Here is a 15,882-nt window from a genome sequence, read left to right as displayed (position 1 = left end):
CAAACCGCTAATGCCACAGGTCAACTTAGAGGGGACGTATTATGCAAAATCCACTTCTTAGCCCTTCAATACATTATGTTGAGTACGTGCAGACTGTAGGAATGCAGAAAAGTAGAATTTAGTCTGTCCTGGTGCGGCGTAGATATCTTTATATTCTGTTTGGGTCATATTTTCCTCTTTGTCCGCTCAAAGCATTTCAAGGACGGGGGCTTGACACAACCTTCGCTAGTGTCAAGAAAAATTTAAAGAAAGACTTCATCTAATAAATGGCTGAGTTCCTTCTGTCTATGGAAACAACAGACACAGCAAAGCAGTAAGCTGCAAATAACGCTAAAATGACAATTCAATATGAAAAGACTCACAAAGAAAGGGATGGCAATTAGAAACGTTTTAATGATGAGAAATTACATGGTCATTTCTTTGGTGCTCGGACCTGGGAGGAAGACAAGAATGCTGAGAATGACATGAGCTAAGATGATCATTTGTCAGGCATAGATTTAGAGATGTCTTCCCCCTGATCCAACACTGGTGGTGGATTGGCGGCCAGGGAGCGAGGAAGCCAGGAGGAGATGCGAAGGAAGATGGTGGAGGTGGGGTGGAGGAGGGATGAGCTCAGCTGACAAGCGAGGATGAACATTGCTGAAGGTCCTTTAAAACCGAGGCGTCGGAAGGTGATTGGATGATGAATAAGACGGACAGGATGCTGATTGGAGACACACAGAAGAGTCATTGGATGGTGGAGGCGGTGAAGGTGAGTCTTTCATTCTGAATTTTCATCTAAACTCCATTAAACTTTAATTTAGACATGAATTTATTGTGTGTTGGTATTACATCCTGGCCATTGTTTTAATAGCAGTACCATCGTGCCTCCTTATGTTAGTGCTGTGTGCTGCTTTTAGCTCCTTCAGGACATGACCGTACTTCGTGTTTTGAATAGTATCATGACAGAAACTGTTTTGCATTGTTTTTGCCTTTTTTGTTTTGTTTCTGCTCTGCTAGATAATTACACGTGTGTTATCAAACTACAAAAATGGCCAAATGGGGTAGAGTGGAGCCTCAGTAACATTTAAAGGGACCGCACCAAAACGAGTTGCTCTCAGACACACCTCAGAACAGGGGTAAAAGAGGAGCCTGTGGCACTACAATAACAAGGAATTCCGACCAAAGCATTGCAGTTCCACTTTATATAGACCACAACTGATTTGTGGTGTGAAAATGAAGGATTTAAAAGCATGATATGTCCCCCTTAAACTATGAAAATATTATAGCTTCCAGGAGGACCACTTGCCAGCTGTAACAAGTGTTTCTCTTTAATTATTAACAGATTGCAGCAAACTGAAGACTTTCTTTTAGCTCAGCCCCCTTTCACTGTAAACAACTATAGATGTCCAGACTTGCTCCTGGTCTATGTAACAGCTTAACTCAAAAACAATTTCAGCTGATTCAGAAAACTTTAATTTCTCTGACTGCTGTCTGCTATAGGTGGAATAACAGCTCATCGTTCTGTGTTGCAGGCTAACTTTGGTACAAAAAGGCAGCAATGTCCCAGCCATGGAACGCCTGGCTTTAGAAAGATGCTGATGCTGTTCATACTGGTCAGCATCTGAAAAAGAGCAGGAGCTCTTCCTGACAGAAGATAAATGCAGGAGAGATGCATGATTGTCCTGTGATTAAGCTACCAGTTGGAACCACTTACGGCAGCACAGATATTTTATACAAGTCATTTCAGCAGCACCGACTCAAGCCAACAGTAATGATGAGTTGCAGTGCAAACCACATGGTGGATGCTACATTACAGTGGCCTCCACAGACCTCTGGCTGTCTTTATGGAGAAACACCTTACTATTACGCTGATTTCATGGTTGAATCAAACATCTTTTGCTTTCCAGGCACCAGAAGACAGTTGCTGTGTAGCAGTGATGTGAATATTATGCATTCACAGGAAAAAAAGTGTCTATGTATACATTTTAACAGTTGAAATGTCAACCTACATGGAGACTTTTGTCTTCTTTAGCTTGTTTCCTCCTATCCCTTGTATGTCTCCATCTTCAAGTGGCTTCTCCTTCATGTTGTCAGCTTTCTCAGCTGAAAAAAACAAGTTGAATTACTGAGCAAGAGAAAAAAAAAAGAGACCAAATAACAGCTCTGAGAATGTTTGGATTGTGAAACCAGAACATTAGTACAAACCATAATTACTGGCCCAAAGAGCCCAGTGCCTCTCCAGAACTTCACTCTCACAGGCAATGATGTAACGCCAGCCATTTCACATGAAGCATTTACTTGTTGCACTATTCAGAGTCTATTTATACCTTCTTCGTCCACTCAAAATAAAGCAGCTTATGTTAGGCTGATGTCCTTTAAATAGCCTGTTTGTTTAAGCTGGACAAATTAGAATACAACTTGCCCAATGCAATTTTGGAAAATGTTTAATGTCCCTAAAGCCTGCAGAGTAGAACAAGATATGATTTATTTCATGAAATGAGAGAAGGAGATTTAATGCTTGTTTGTCACAATACTTTGCATTCAGATAAAGAAGCTGTGTTATAAAACATGTTTCACAGTGTATTTCACAGTATTCAGTACCAATACAAACTTCAAAGTGTTTTATTAAGTTTTTATGTGGTGAACCAAGACAAAGTAGTGGATAATTGTGAAGTGGAAGTAAAATGGTACAGTGTTCAAATTATTATGATTTTTTGGAACAAAGCGTTACAAGCATTTTTATTTAGCCCCTTTCTCTTTGATACTACCGAATAAAGTGCACTGCAACTAGTAGGCTTCAGTAGCCACCTCATTGGTAAGTTGAGCTCACCTGTATATAATAACATCTGTTCTGTGCAGGCCTCAGAGGTTGGTTAGAGAACATTAGGGGACAAACAGCATAATGAAGACCAAGGAAGGCACCAGGGGTCATAATGGTCAGGGGATCTGTTGTTGTTTAAGGCAGGGCCTACTTACAAAACAAAAACCAAAGTTTTAAACATGTCATGGAGCACTGTTCCCTTCATTCTCCAAAAATGGTAAAGGTATGGCACAACTGCAAACTTACCAACACCAGACTGCTAGGCTGGGCAAGGAGACCATTAATAAGAGCAACAGCCAATGAACCCTTACTCTGGAGGAGTTGCAGAGATGGATAGTTTAGGTGGGAGAGTCTGTTGACAGGGCAACAAGTAGTTGTTTATGCCACAAACCATGATTTTATGAAAAACGACAATGAGAAAGTCATTATTGAAATAATTCCATAAGAAGATTTGCCATTTCTCATAAGCCATGTAGGGGATGGAGCAAATATGTGGAAGAAGGTGCTCGGCACTGATAAGACAAAAACTGAACTGTTTGGCCTACATGAGAAACATTATATATATGGCGGAAAAAAAACACGTCGCCTGGAAAACATATTCCCCACTGGAAACATGGTGGCGGAGATGGATGGAGCTACAGTAGATACAGGGTGCTCCTGGAAGAAAACCTGAAAGAGGTTGCAAAACATTTGAGACTGTGGCAGAGTTTCACCTCCCAACAGGTCACCAACACTAATTATACAGCTGGAGCTACGACTGAGTAGTTGAGATTAAAGCTTAAACAAGTTAGAATGTTCCAGTCAATGTCCAGACCTAAATATAGTTGTGAAACTATTGCAAGGACCAAAAAACATTCACAGACATTATCCAACCAACCTGACTGGGGGCGATCAATTATGCGAAAAGAAAAATGTTGCAAAAATGTGCAAAGCTGGTATAGGTACGTTTATTCCAATAGGATATGTAATAATGTAACTGGAGCGAAAGGTGTTTTGACAAAGTATTGCCTCAGGTGGCCTGAATACAAATGCACACCATACTCTTTTACTTTGAGGACAGTTTGTAAAAACAATGACATTGTATGCATTTTCTTCAACTTTACAATTATGCACTACTTTGTGCTGGTCTATCACACAAAATCCCAATAAAAAACATTAAAGTTTTTGGTTGTAGTGTGACAAAACTGAAGAGTTCCAGGAATACGAATGCTTCTGCAAGGCTCTGTAGATGAGACATACTTTACTGGGTGGTACAACCTGTGCCATCCAGGAGAGATACTTTTACTACCCTTAATCCGTGTATGACTGAGCGGGTGTGTGGGGCACGTGTGCTTGTGGTGGCAACCAGGCCTCAGTGTATACTGTGCAGCAGAATAAACAAGCCTGTCTGTGTTCACAGGCTGTAATTAAAGCCGTATAAAAGTACACACGCATGCAATAACAGCACACGTCAGTGTCTCTCAGCATGGGTTTGACAACAGCTGACCTAAACCATCTATGGCTTGCATCTCTGCGCAGATATATAGTAAGGCATAAAAACTTGGCACGAGCTTAGCTGCACAGGCACAGAGCAGCAGGGCTTACCTCTATGAAACCGCATACGATAAATACAGCGTAATAACATGCTGCTGCGTCTAACGGCCGCCCTTCACCGTCCTGCTTCAGTAAAGCTGTCCTCACAATGCAGCGCTGTGTATCCTCTGCCACTGCAGAGTATGTGGACTGGACTGGCTTTTTTCAAACCTCCTTGAGGCTCAATAACATCATAAATGAGATTAGTCTACACATATCAGACATAAAACCACATCAGGTCAAAGCCAATGAGAAGATGTTTGGCTACAAAAAACATACAGTATGGCCCAGAATAAAGAGGTCTATATCAAGACATTATAAATTAAAGACTTCTGCTACCTATGGGGAGGTTTCAGTAATTTATTTATTCAGTCCCATTGATCCCAACTGAGATATCATTATTACTGTCCCAAGGCTATTTAGTGGTATGGTAGGTTTATGCTTGCTTTATAACTCAACAGAATGTGTAAGGTTGATGCTCTGGACTGATATGCTTTATATAATCACAACTGGCTGAATGAAATGCTAGCATAATATGGGTGTTATTTGAGTGGAAGAGTATGGGGTGTGGATCTACGCTTGATGAACATGATCGCCTTTAATTGTGTGTGTTTCTAAGTGCATATGCACGTGAGCTCCACAGACTCAATGTGCTATCCACAATGGTTTTTAACCAGCTTTTGCCCTCTGCTGGTGCAGTTTAAGCAGCACTGTATTTGTCAGCCTCTCGACCTAGTTTAAAAGCATATATTTGAATATTTGAATTTACTTTTTTGGCCTGCAAATTAGCTCCCAATCATAAATCAACCACTCATAAAAAGGTTCCTGAAGTTTCCTCTGAGGCATATTACAACCAGACAGACCAACACAAAGTGGCACATGATTGTGAAGTGGAAAGGATTAATTGATTTTGATTTTTACAAATGAAAGTATGAAATTACGAGGAGCTACAGAGATACACAGTTCAGGTGGGAGAATCTGCTGACAGGACATTTATTAGTCAGGCACACCACAGGCCTGGCATTTGTGAAAGAGTGGCAAAAACAAAACTTGTTAAAATAAACCCATACGCAGTCTTGTTTGGAGTTTGTCACAAGCCATGCAAGGGACACAGCAAACATGTGGAAGAAGATTCTGTAGTCAGAAGGGGCAAAAATTTTACATTTTGGTCCAAATGCAAAAACAAACACTGCACATCACCTGGAGCACATCACCCCTACAGTGAAACACGGTGGAGGAAACTGCATGCTTTGGTGATGTTTTTCAGAAAACTGTCAGAGGTTACTAAAGTCCTAAAACTATGGCAGAGGTTCATCATGTAGCAAGAATATGATCCTAAACATACAGCCAGAGCTACCATGGGATGGGTTAGATTAAAATACAGTCAATGTATGTGTTGAAATGTCCCAGTAAAGCCTAAACTTAAATTTAACTGAAAATCTGTGGCAAGATTTTAAAGTTTTTTGAAAGCTTTTTTGTCCATTCTGGCTGACCTTGAGCTATTTAGCAAAGAAGGATAGGCAAAAATTTCAGTCTGGCAAGTTTCTGGTGGTTAAGTCTTGGCTCCTGTGGCCTGGCCAGGCAGAGCCTGAAAAGGCGGCAAGGGGGCCCCCACCTTGAGGGCCTGTAGCGAGAGAAGTGGAGGTTGGCTGCTACAGCCTACTCAACTACATCTACAGCAGACCAGCAAGCAGTCTATAGTGGGTGGCCTTGGTGTGCTGATTTGCAGGAAAGAAGCCAGAGTTACTGTGTGAGGTTGAGCATTACTAATTTGAGATAGTTGGACTCTGGAATCCAACTACTGGAGAGGGGCTACACTCTCTCCTACTCTTGCTTAGGTGTGGGAGTTTCCCAGTGATTTAGAGGGTTTCCTTTTTGTGGCATGGAGGGAAGGTTCTGACTGTTTGTGCTTATGTGCCAAACAGCGGGTCACATTACCTGAACTTGTCATATCCTCTGAGCTGTGAGCTGCTGGTTTTTGCTGGTGTCTCTCTCTCCAGCAGGAGGTGACTGGCAGGTGCTGTTCCACAGCTGCAGATAATCAGCACTAATCAGGAGGAGCATTAAGAGAAGCAGCATCCTTGAGGCTGATATCAGATTGTTTTTGCTCACCAAGCTTGGTTATCCAATCAACCTTTGCTAACACTTTGTCTCAAGACTACTTTCTAATATTAACCTTCACCAAGGACATTGCCTCTCATTCTGGTTCAAGTTGCCTTCTCCGATCTCCTCGCACTCCCGCCTAAGGACTCCAGAAGTAATCACCTGGGATGTGAATCGGCTTGCTGCTTCTCTGGTTAGTCTCCTGTTATTCACTGCTGGATCTTCCTCAGGTATCTCTCGCTCACCTGCCTGTCCACCCAGGCCAATGCTCTTCATCTAACAAAGGACACCAGCAAGAACCAAACTACCTAGCGTCCATCCTCCAACAGCAGCACACTCTGTCTCAGATGATAACATCATCACCTCACACTCGTTTCCACTCATTAAATGTAAGACCCTCAACCACACTCAATTCAATTCAATTCAGTTTTATTTATATAGCGCCAATTCACAACACAGGGCTGCACGGTGGCGCAGTTGGTAGCACTGTTGCCTTGCAGCAAGAAGGTCCTGGGTTCAATTCCCGGCCGGGGGTCTTTCTGCATGGAGTTTGCATGTTCTCCCCGTGCATGCGTGGGTTCTCACCGGGTACTCCAGCTTCCTCCCACAGTCCAAAGACATGCCAGTTAGGTTAATTGGTCTCTCTAAATTGCCCCTTAGGTGTATGAATGAGTGTGTGCGTGGTTGTTTGTGTGTTGCCCTGTGATGGACTGGCGACCTGTCCAGGGTGTACCCTGCCTCTCACCCATAGACTGCTGGAGATAGGCACCAGCTCCCCCGTGACCCACTATGGAATAAGCAGTATAGAAAATGACTGACAAATTCACAACACATGTTGTCTCAAGGCACTTCACAACAGTCAGGTACATACATTCCAATTAATCCTAACCATTGAACAGTGCAGTCGGAGTTAGCTTTTTATTCAAATTGGATAAAAAGTTTTTCTGTCTAAGGAAACCCAGCAGATTGCACCCAGTCAGTGACTTGCAGCATTCCCTCCTCCCGGATGAGCATGTAGAGACAGTGGACAGTCACTGGTGTTGACTTTGCAGCAATCCCTCATACTGAGCATGCATGTAGCGACAGTGGAGAGGAAAAACTGCCTTTTAACAGGAAGAAACCTCCAGCAGAACCAGGCTCAGTGTGAGCGGCCATCTGCCACGACCGACTGGGGGTTTGAGAGAACAGAGCAGAGACACAAAAAGAACACAGAAGCACTGATCCAGGAGTACTTTCTATGGGAAGGAAAAGTAAATGTTAATGGATGTAGCTCCTTTAGTCGTTTCACCTAGAAAGAAAGAACAGATAAACTCTAAGCCAGTTTTCAAGGTTAGAGTCTGAAAGAGAGCACATATAATTAGTTACAGTTAAGCTCAGTCAATCGCCATGTCTAGGAGAGAGAAAGGGTTAAACACTAAAAGACAGGGCCATGTGGATCATCGGTAGATGGTGATCATTAAGTTGTTGCCAGCAGAAGCTCGGACGATTCCCCTCTCCAGAAAGGTGTCACAGGTAGACACAGAGCCAGGCCAGGTGTAGCTTCTAGGAATACAGTAATATCCTCTGGCTGCCAGTTATTAACTTCATTCTTTCCTTCCCAGTGCACCCCCTGGAGGCCTGTGTGGAACCTGCATTGAAACTCAGCTTGCTTCATCTGTTTAATAAATCTTGCTCCTCAATCCATCGAGTCCATACTTGTTGCTTCCACCAGAATCAGAGTAAACAAACATGACAGAACTTGTTTGAGCCTCTGGATGGTGTTCTGGGAGATGTGCAATCTGTTGCTTTGTTGTGATCATGGGGGATTCAACATACATGTAGGCAATGATGGAATCCGCTAGGGGGGTGTGATTGAGAGGAAAGGCCTCCCTGACCTAAGGTCAAAAGGTGTTTTGTAATTGGATTTCGTTGGTTGGCTTACAGTGTCCAAAACAAATACCCTGTTCAAGCACAATATGGTCCAAAGGTGTACATGGCACTAAGCTCTGTTCAACAAAGGTCAATGACTGAATTATTTTTATTATATCACCAGACATATAGTGTTATGTCTAATCGAGTGAAGAAAGAGTTGACTGGTCACCACTTGGTAGTGAGTTGATCAGCTGGCAAGGGAAGCTTTCCGACAGACCTGGGAAACCCAAGTGGTGAGAAACTTCTGGCCAAGGACCCAATATGAAAAATCTCACACCTTTTCGGAGATGATATGCAATACGAACAGGTCATGCTGATGGTTTCCCTTGCAAATGTATCCTCCAGTAGCTGTGTCCTGTAGGGCATTGGTGCCTGTTGCTTCAGCAATTACAGGTCCCATTTGTGGACACCAATGGTGATGGAAGCTGTCAAGCTAATGAGGAAACCCCTTTAGGGCTTTATCGGCTCTGGGGCCCCTGGAACAGCTTGGAATGTATTGGGTGGCCAGAAGGATTGCTTATTCTTTTGAAGCACTTTCAGTTCACTTCAAGGAATTTCTAGAAAACCATTCAATGAGTCATAAATGGAACTCAAGGACCATGCTACTTTTGGTCTGTAGGGACATGGAAGGAGTATGCCAGGAAAAAGGCGAGTCTGTTACCATGGCAGAAGTCGCTAAGGTAGCTAAAGAAGTCTACAGATGCAGGTTCCCAGGAGTGGACAAGATATGTGCCAAAATCCTGATGGCTCTGAACACTGTAGAGCCGTTGTGGTTGATGGACAAGAAGTGTCTGACCAGTTGTCAATATCAGATTGAGGAGGAGCAGTATGGTTTTCGTAGTGGCCGTGGAACAGTGAATTAGATTGGCTACTCAAACTCTTGAGGCCGTAGTTCGCCGAAGATGGTTCTCAAAGGTGGATTGTTCCCTCCTGGTCTAGGGTGAGTCTCTGCCTCAAGCAAAGGAGTTCAAGTACTGTCTCTTGGTTTCCTTTTCACAAGTTAAATCATAGAGATGGATAGGCACATTGAATAGGTAAACATGGTCCTTGTCTGCCATAAAATGTTGCTCTGGGTGTTCAACCCTTGCATATAGCATGAGATATGGATCATGACCCAAAAAACAACATCCCAGATACAAGCCAGTGCTTGCTAGGATACTTCCTAGACATCTCCATTTCTGGGTACAACCCACTGTAAGGAGTCTCAAGGACAGATTAAGAACACAGTGGAGGGACTTTGTGTCTCTTCTGGGCAGGAACTGCCTCAGTTAGAGAGGGGTTTGGGTTTCCCTCCTGGACTTGTTTCCCCTCCTGCCCAGTGTTGAATAGGTATAACCCAATGGATGGATGGACTTCAGCAAAGAACCAAATTATTGTAGATATTTAGATAATTTGTTATTATCAGCCAGACTTGTTAAAGCCAACTTTATATGACAGACATAACCTACAATTTCCGAATCTAAAAAGTTATTTTCAAAAAGGTATCAAGTCAAAAGTTTGTCATGTCTTGGAATTGTGTTATTTGAGTGGAATTGTGTTTTGAGCGTGCATACAAGAAACCTTGAGCGACAGAAGACAAAAGAATAAAAAGGTAGGTGTTAAAAAATTCTGACAGGGGACTTGAGAAATGTGTTGTCCTTCAGTTAATCATTGGCTGTATGCCAGATAAATTCCTATTAATGTAGATAGTAAAGCCAACAGATTGATGATGGGCCATAAGTCCCACGCATTTCCCATGCTCACTCACACCAAGCAGCGAGTTCCACCTCGCTGTCTCACCCCTCTCCCTTTCATTCTCTCTCTCATTTTCATCCTGCCATGTCCTCTTCCCATCTCCTTTTCATTCTGGCTTCCATCAGACACCACTGTCATTATTGCCACTTTGTTTTTAGCTCATTTTCAGCCTGACCTCATCTCTGGAGGACGACAATTATGAAATGGGTACATTGTGTTTTAACGTTGATTTCGCGGTCAGTGGCTCGCTCACGTTTCCTGGTCTTTTTTGTTCTCTGCTGCCCCATGCCCAATCCCTCCATCCCCAAACCACATCACCCAAACTCACTCCTTGAGCCCCAACATATACATGAGTCCATTACCAGAAAGGTTTAAAAGTGATCATATGAAAGGATTTTGGAACATGTCAATACACTTCTAAATGTTAAAGGAGTGTTTAGTATAAGGTGCAACACACACGTAGCCTGGCATTGCAAAGAAATATATAAGTGGAGCAAAAGCATCTGAGGAGTACTGTTTCTTATGCTCAGTCTGGTGACCACCTACATTCTGGTTTTATAAATGTGACCTGGTTTTAGAAGGATGTCAAAGCAGGTGGCAGATGGTTCAAACAGCAGAGAGGCAAAAACCTTGGGGAGGTTGAAAACTGGGCAAGAGGACTGTGGGTCAGCACATCAGTTTAATCCTGGTGCTTCCTGACAGGAGATAAAGTGACTTAACTGATGTGTTATGACAAAATGTATCAACAGGGAGAAGTGACCTGAGACATATGAGCCTTTTAGTAACCCTTTAATAAGAAATAGAAGACACATGCCTAAATCTGCACCTTTTACTTCCCATTCGTTTTGCCAGAAGCACTCATCACTGGCTGTACATTTCAGATTGAAAGAGCAGCATTCAGGGAATGTAAATAATGCTGTACGTGCTTCGGCGTTGCCACAGAAATGAAGCACATAGGTGTTAAGAAATGCCAGTCAGCCTCTCCATGGCTCCTTCAGTCCAGCTCCTGGCAGTGCGCTGGCAAGGCCAAGGCCCAGGAATGCTGTGCCTGTCTGTCAACAAGAAGCAGCCTTCCCTGGCAGATACCGCAGAGGAATTTGGTAACCTGGCCTTGGGTGGATTTCATAACCTGGCCAGAGGCCTGAGGACTGTGAGAAGATTATGTTCAAGAGCTGTATACGTTTGTGTGTCTGCAGCAGAAATAAGTTCAGAATCACTGCAATGTGAAAAGATTCTGTACTGTGTCACCTCACAGAGACTGTTTTTCTCCTAAACTGAACAGAGACAGTTCAAACTGTTTCATTATAGTGAGAAATGCAGATTCCATATTTGGGAATCATGGTTACAGACATCTGACTAGAAAGTTGGACTGTGTGTTTTTTGAAAGAGTCTTGATCAGACTGTTTAGGATCACAATAATCCCTGAGTTTGATTACAACAATCTGAAGCAATCGACGAGCTGTCTTGTTACCAAATTTGTTATCAAACTCCCACCTTAGTGCTTTGTTATTGAAACGTTGCTGTCATGTATTTCCTGGGTTGATTACATCAAAACAGTGTATGCCAAAGTATTCATACCCTATAACGTTTTTCAAACATATTACAAGCCATATTACAAACATATAACAAGCCGAAACATAATTTAGTTGGATTTCATGTAACAGACTAACACAGAGAACTGAATAATTGTTAAGTGGAGGGAAGTCATACATGGTATTCAAATTCTTTACAAATCGAACTTTGAAATGTTTGGTGTGCATTTGTATTATTCAGTCTGTTACATTCTGATACCACAAAGTAAAATCAAGTGCAAAAGATTACCAAGAGACATCTGTTAACTCTGGAGGAGCTGAAGATTCAAACGTATTGTTAGAGAATCTGCACTCCACAAATCTGGCCTTTGTGGAAGAGCAACAAAAAGAAAAATATTCCTTAATGAAAGTTTTAAGAAGTCACGTTTGCAGTTTGGCACAAGCCAAGTAAGTGGCAAACGTGGAAGACGGTTCTCAGGCCAGATGATTTGGTCCAAAACATTAACCTCTATCATGAAGCATTTTGTAGTATTGCTCTGGGGCAAAATACGGTAATGTGGAAAACTAACACAACACATCCTCCTGATGACACCATGTGATGAAACATGGTGATGTGGGGATACATTTCTTCAGCAGGGACACGGAAGCTGGGTTAGAGCATTTATGCTGGCCTATTTTTGGGAAAATACGTTTTTTCCATGTCATCTAACCAAGAAAAATAGCTTAAATTTTTATCACTGTTCTTTTCATGTAATATAGATATGTGTAATTTTATACATTTACACTGATAACCCTTGCAAAATGTCCAAAGAATTTGACATGACACTTGCTGTACCTTTAAATAATTAATCAAAGGACATAGAGAGCTTCTGTAGTCCTCAAAGCTTCTTTTTTTTCAAACCCTCTTTCCTTTTTTTCTTTCAGACTAAATTTCACAAGAGTTCTGGTTCAAAATTGATGCAATTAAGCATCTTGGAACTCATAATTGAGAAGAATTTAGGTGCAATAAACTTGTTTTCTTTATATCTCTGGGGGATTCTGTTTTAATGAAGTAAATATGTATGCTTTCTATATTTTAGTGCACTCATGAAACAACTGAGCCCAAACATTTTGTTCTTACTGAGACAGGTACACTCAAGGGGGTGCTACTGAATTATTAACATCTTCTATGTCCTGCATCTCTCTACTCTGTTCTTTAGCTCATTCTGCTGACCGACGCTGTCCTTCATCCTCTCCTCCCCCACCTGATGTCCCATCCAGCCAGGTTCCGACCTGATTCTGTTGCTCCGATTCTTATAATGAATGGTGTTCTCTATGTGGGGCCTGAATATGTGCGGTGGACCTGAGGGAGCACCCCCTGAGTGATGATTCTGTCTGCCCAAGGCTAACTCTCTACCTCTCACATGCAAGTCTTTCTTCTCTCTCTCTCTCTCTCTCTCTCTCTCTCTCTCTCTCTCTCTCTCTCTCACACACACTCACACACACACACACACACACACACACACACACACACACACACACACACACGGCTAAAATGCTGGGAACACAAGGTCTTGGTGTGTCAGGCCTCTGTGGCAGGGGCAATTAGAAAGGTCCAGACGGAGCACAAGCTCTTTCTCATGCTGTCCCCATTAGTGAGGGACAGACAAGTAGTGAGGACAGACAGGAAGAGGACACATAACAAAAATCAGTATCACACACACAGTTGTTGTAAAGTATCCTTAACATCACTAAAACTTTTAAGATAAAGCTGTCTCCTAGCTACTAAAAGAGTTGTGGTTTGGTCCAATCAGAAATTATTTTTTAGCTCCCCTGCTGTGTCTTTCCATTTTTCAATAAAACAAGACAAACCCGCATCATCATGGTAGCATCCCTGAAGCCAACTGTGAAATACAAGGAACAATAGGGCATAGTGGGATGAAGCAACGTCCCTACGTGCCTAGCCAAGATTATGACACAATCATTGAAGTTTTGTATGCTACACTTGCCACACAAGAGGAAGTGATAAAACGTGATCCAAAGTAGAACATGTGTTTATGTGATTTCTGACAGGAAGCAGTCAATTCATTGCCAAAGACAAGTTGGCCTTTGCCAGTGAGTGTATGTCACAGCTAACAGTTTCTGTGTTGACATGTGTTTGTGTCTCTTATGCTTGACCACAGACATGCGCAGAGACCGGAGCACGCCACCTTTGCTCCACATTAATTATCTATTGAGCCAAGTGTGGAACTGAAGCTGCCCTGGCAAGCTATTATACAGGTCATTTAGCTTGGTTGCAATGTCCTTACCTCATCTTTTGGTCAACTCCAGTTGCATGGAAAATGGGGCTGTCAGCATGTTAAATAATCCCGGTCAACGGCACCAAATGCTGCTCCAGGAGGCTTCCAGTTAACTGCGGCAGAGCTCAGGCCCCTGTGGATGGACTGATCACTGGAGGACTCTGTCACAATGATCTCACAGACCTGTATCAAATAGGAAACAAATCCCCAACAGATCATCACACTTTTATAGCTTTCAAAACACCACTGGAGAAGAATCTGCAGATAAACAAATATTTTGTGTATTCGGTCCAGCAACACAAGATAATGAATAAGATGATGGTTTATGTATTTGAGTTGGGGAAAAGAGGTGTGCTGCTGCCCTCCAGTGGTGGATTTTCATGCTTCCTCAAAAAAGTCCTGCGTGGAACCATAAAGTATCACATTTAGTTCTATATTCATAAAAAAATGAGAATTACAGGTGTAAAGAAGGAAGTCAGTCCTCATCATAATATTGACATTTTACAATTTATTATACAATGGGATACTTCTTATGCTATAAGAAACATGTTTTCTCTAATTTACAGTTTTATTAGATGTTCTTACTTTATTTTATATTAAGACTATATTTGTATCTATTTTAAATGCACTCTGTAAAGCACTTTTTAATCGGTGAAAGGTGCTACATAAATGAAGTTTACTTACGTACCTACTTAATAATTGTACACATTTTGTCACCTTATAACAGCAAATATTCAAATTGCGATTTTATCTGACAGACTCACACAAAGTAGTGCATAATTGTGACAAAGAAGGAAATTTATATAATGCAAGTCTTCTGTAGTATGTTTGCACCAGCTTTGCCAGTCAGATCTGAGCAATCTACCAATTCTTCGCAAAATAGCTCAAGCTCAGTCAGATTGGATGCAGGGCATTTGTATACAACAGGTTAAGCCTTGCTATAGAGCCTCATATTGATCTGAATAATGACTGGACATATCTAATACAAAACAAAATAAAAAATAAAAAATCACAATTTCTTGGAATGCCTGTTATCCTGATTTGTTTCAGCTCCTCCAGAACCGTGCAACCATTTATTCATCCCTTTTTTACTTTGGAGTTGTGTGAAATGTCTCCCTTCTTTTGCTTCCTGTACTCTGAGCCTTGGCTCCAGTCTCAAGCCTCTACCAGGTTTTCTTCATTTATTGCCCTTTTTTCAGTTTGATCCAATTTCCCATCAGCTTTAACCATCTTCCCTGCAACGTCTCCACGTCTCCCTGCACATCATATGGTGGTGCAATGTTTTCCACCACTGTTGTGACTGAGAATCTGAAAATGTTATTTAATATTTTAATATTTTATCAAATAATATTTTGGTCTGTTAAGGGTTGTCCTGTGAATACCAGCCCAGTAAGGCGATGGTATTAGGACAAAATAGAAAGTTGTGAGCCAAGATCTGACATTATTGAACAGCAAAACTCTGCACACACACAGAATGAATTCACACAATTTCTTAAAATACAAGAATTTAACAAAAATAAGTCAACTCAAAGTCAAACATATTTCAATCAACAAACTCTTTACTATGCTAAAACAACCCAACTAAAGTACTAAGCAGAATTAAAGAATAACGAAGACTAATGGGCTATGTACAATATAAACAAGTTGATTAAAGATGATTGGAAATCATGACTGAAGGAGTGATGCAACATTACCATGCAATGTTTATGTCTGAGAACCAAGGATTATCTTGAAGAATCTGGAAGTGAAGTTAAGTTAGTCTTGGAACCAACTTAGGCAATAATCAGCAAACATTTAGACAACCATTCACAATGCAAGATAAGATAAAATATTTTAATAAAATAATGTTTTAAAGAATGATTTGCTAAATAAAACCAACCTTCTGGATGACCAATTCTCAACGGTGTCTCATTAGATGCCTTTATTTATTAAAATAATATTCAAAGAA

General features: G+C 41.6%; 1 long non-coding RNA gene across 1 annotated transcript; it reads right to left on the bottom strand.

The window, feature by feature from the left end:
• Window positions 1-644: 644 nt before the first annotated feature.
• On the bottom strand, window positions 645-2,352 carry LOC124860993. The gene is made up of 3 exons (XR_007036533.1): window positions 2,188-2,352; window positions 1,992-2,085; window positions 645-703 (listed from the first exon to the last, which is right to left on the bottom strand). It is a non-coding gene; the product is annotated as an uncharacterized LOC124860993 (long non-coding RNA).
• Window positions 2,353-15,882: the final 13,530 nt, after the last annotated feature.

This window comes from Girardinichthys multiradiatus, chromosome 23 (assembly GCF_021462225.1).
Source record: "Girardinichthys multiradiatus isolate DD_20200921_A chromosome 23, DD_fGirMul_XY1, whole genome shotgun sequence".
NCBI classification, from domain to species: domain Eukaryota; kingdom Metazoa; phylum Chordata; class Actinopteri; order Cyprinodontiformes; family Goodeidae; genus Girardinichthys; species Girardinichthys multiradiatus.
Note: the sequence above shows the minus strand (reverse complement) of the source record. Positions and strands in the feature narration are given on the sequence as shown.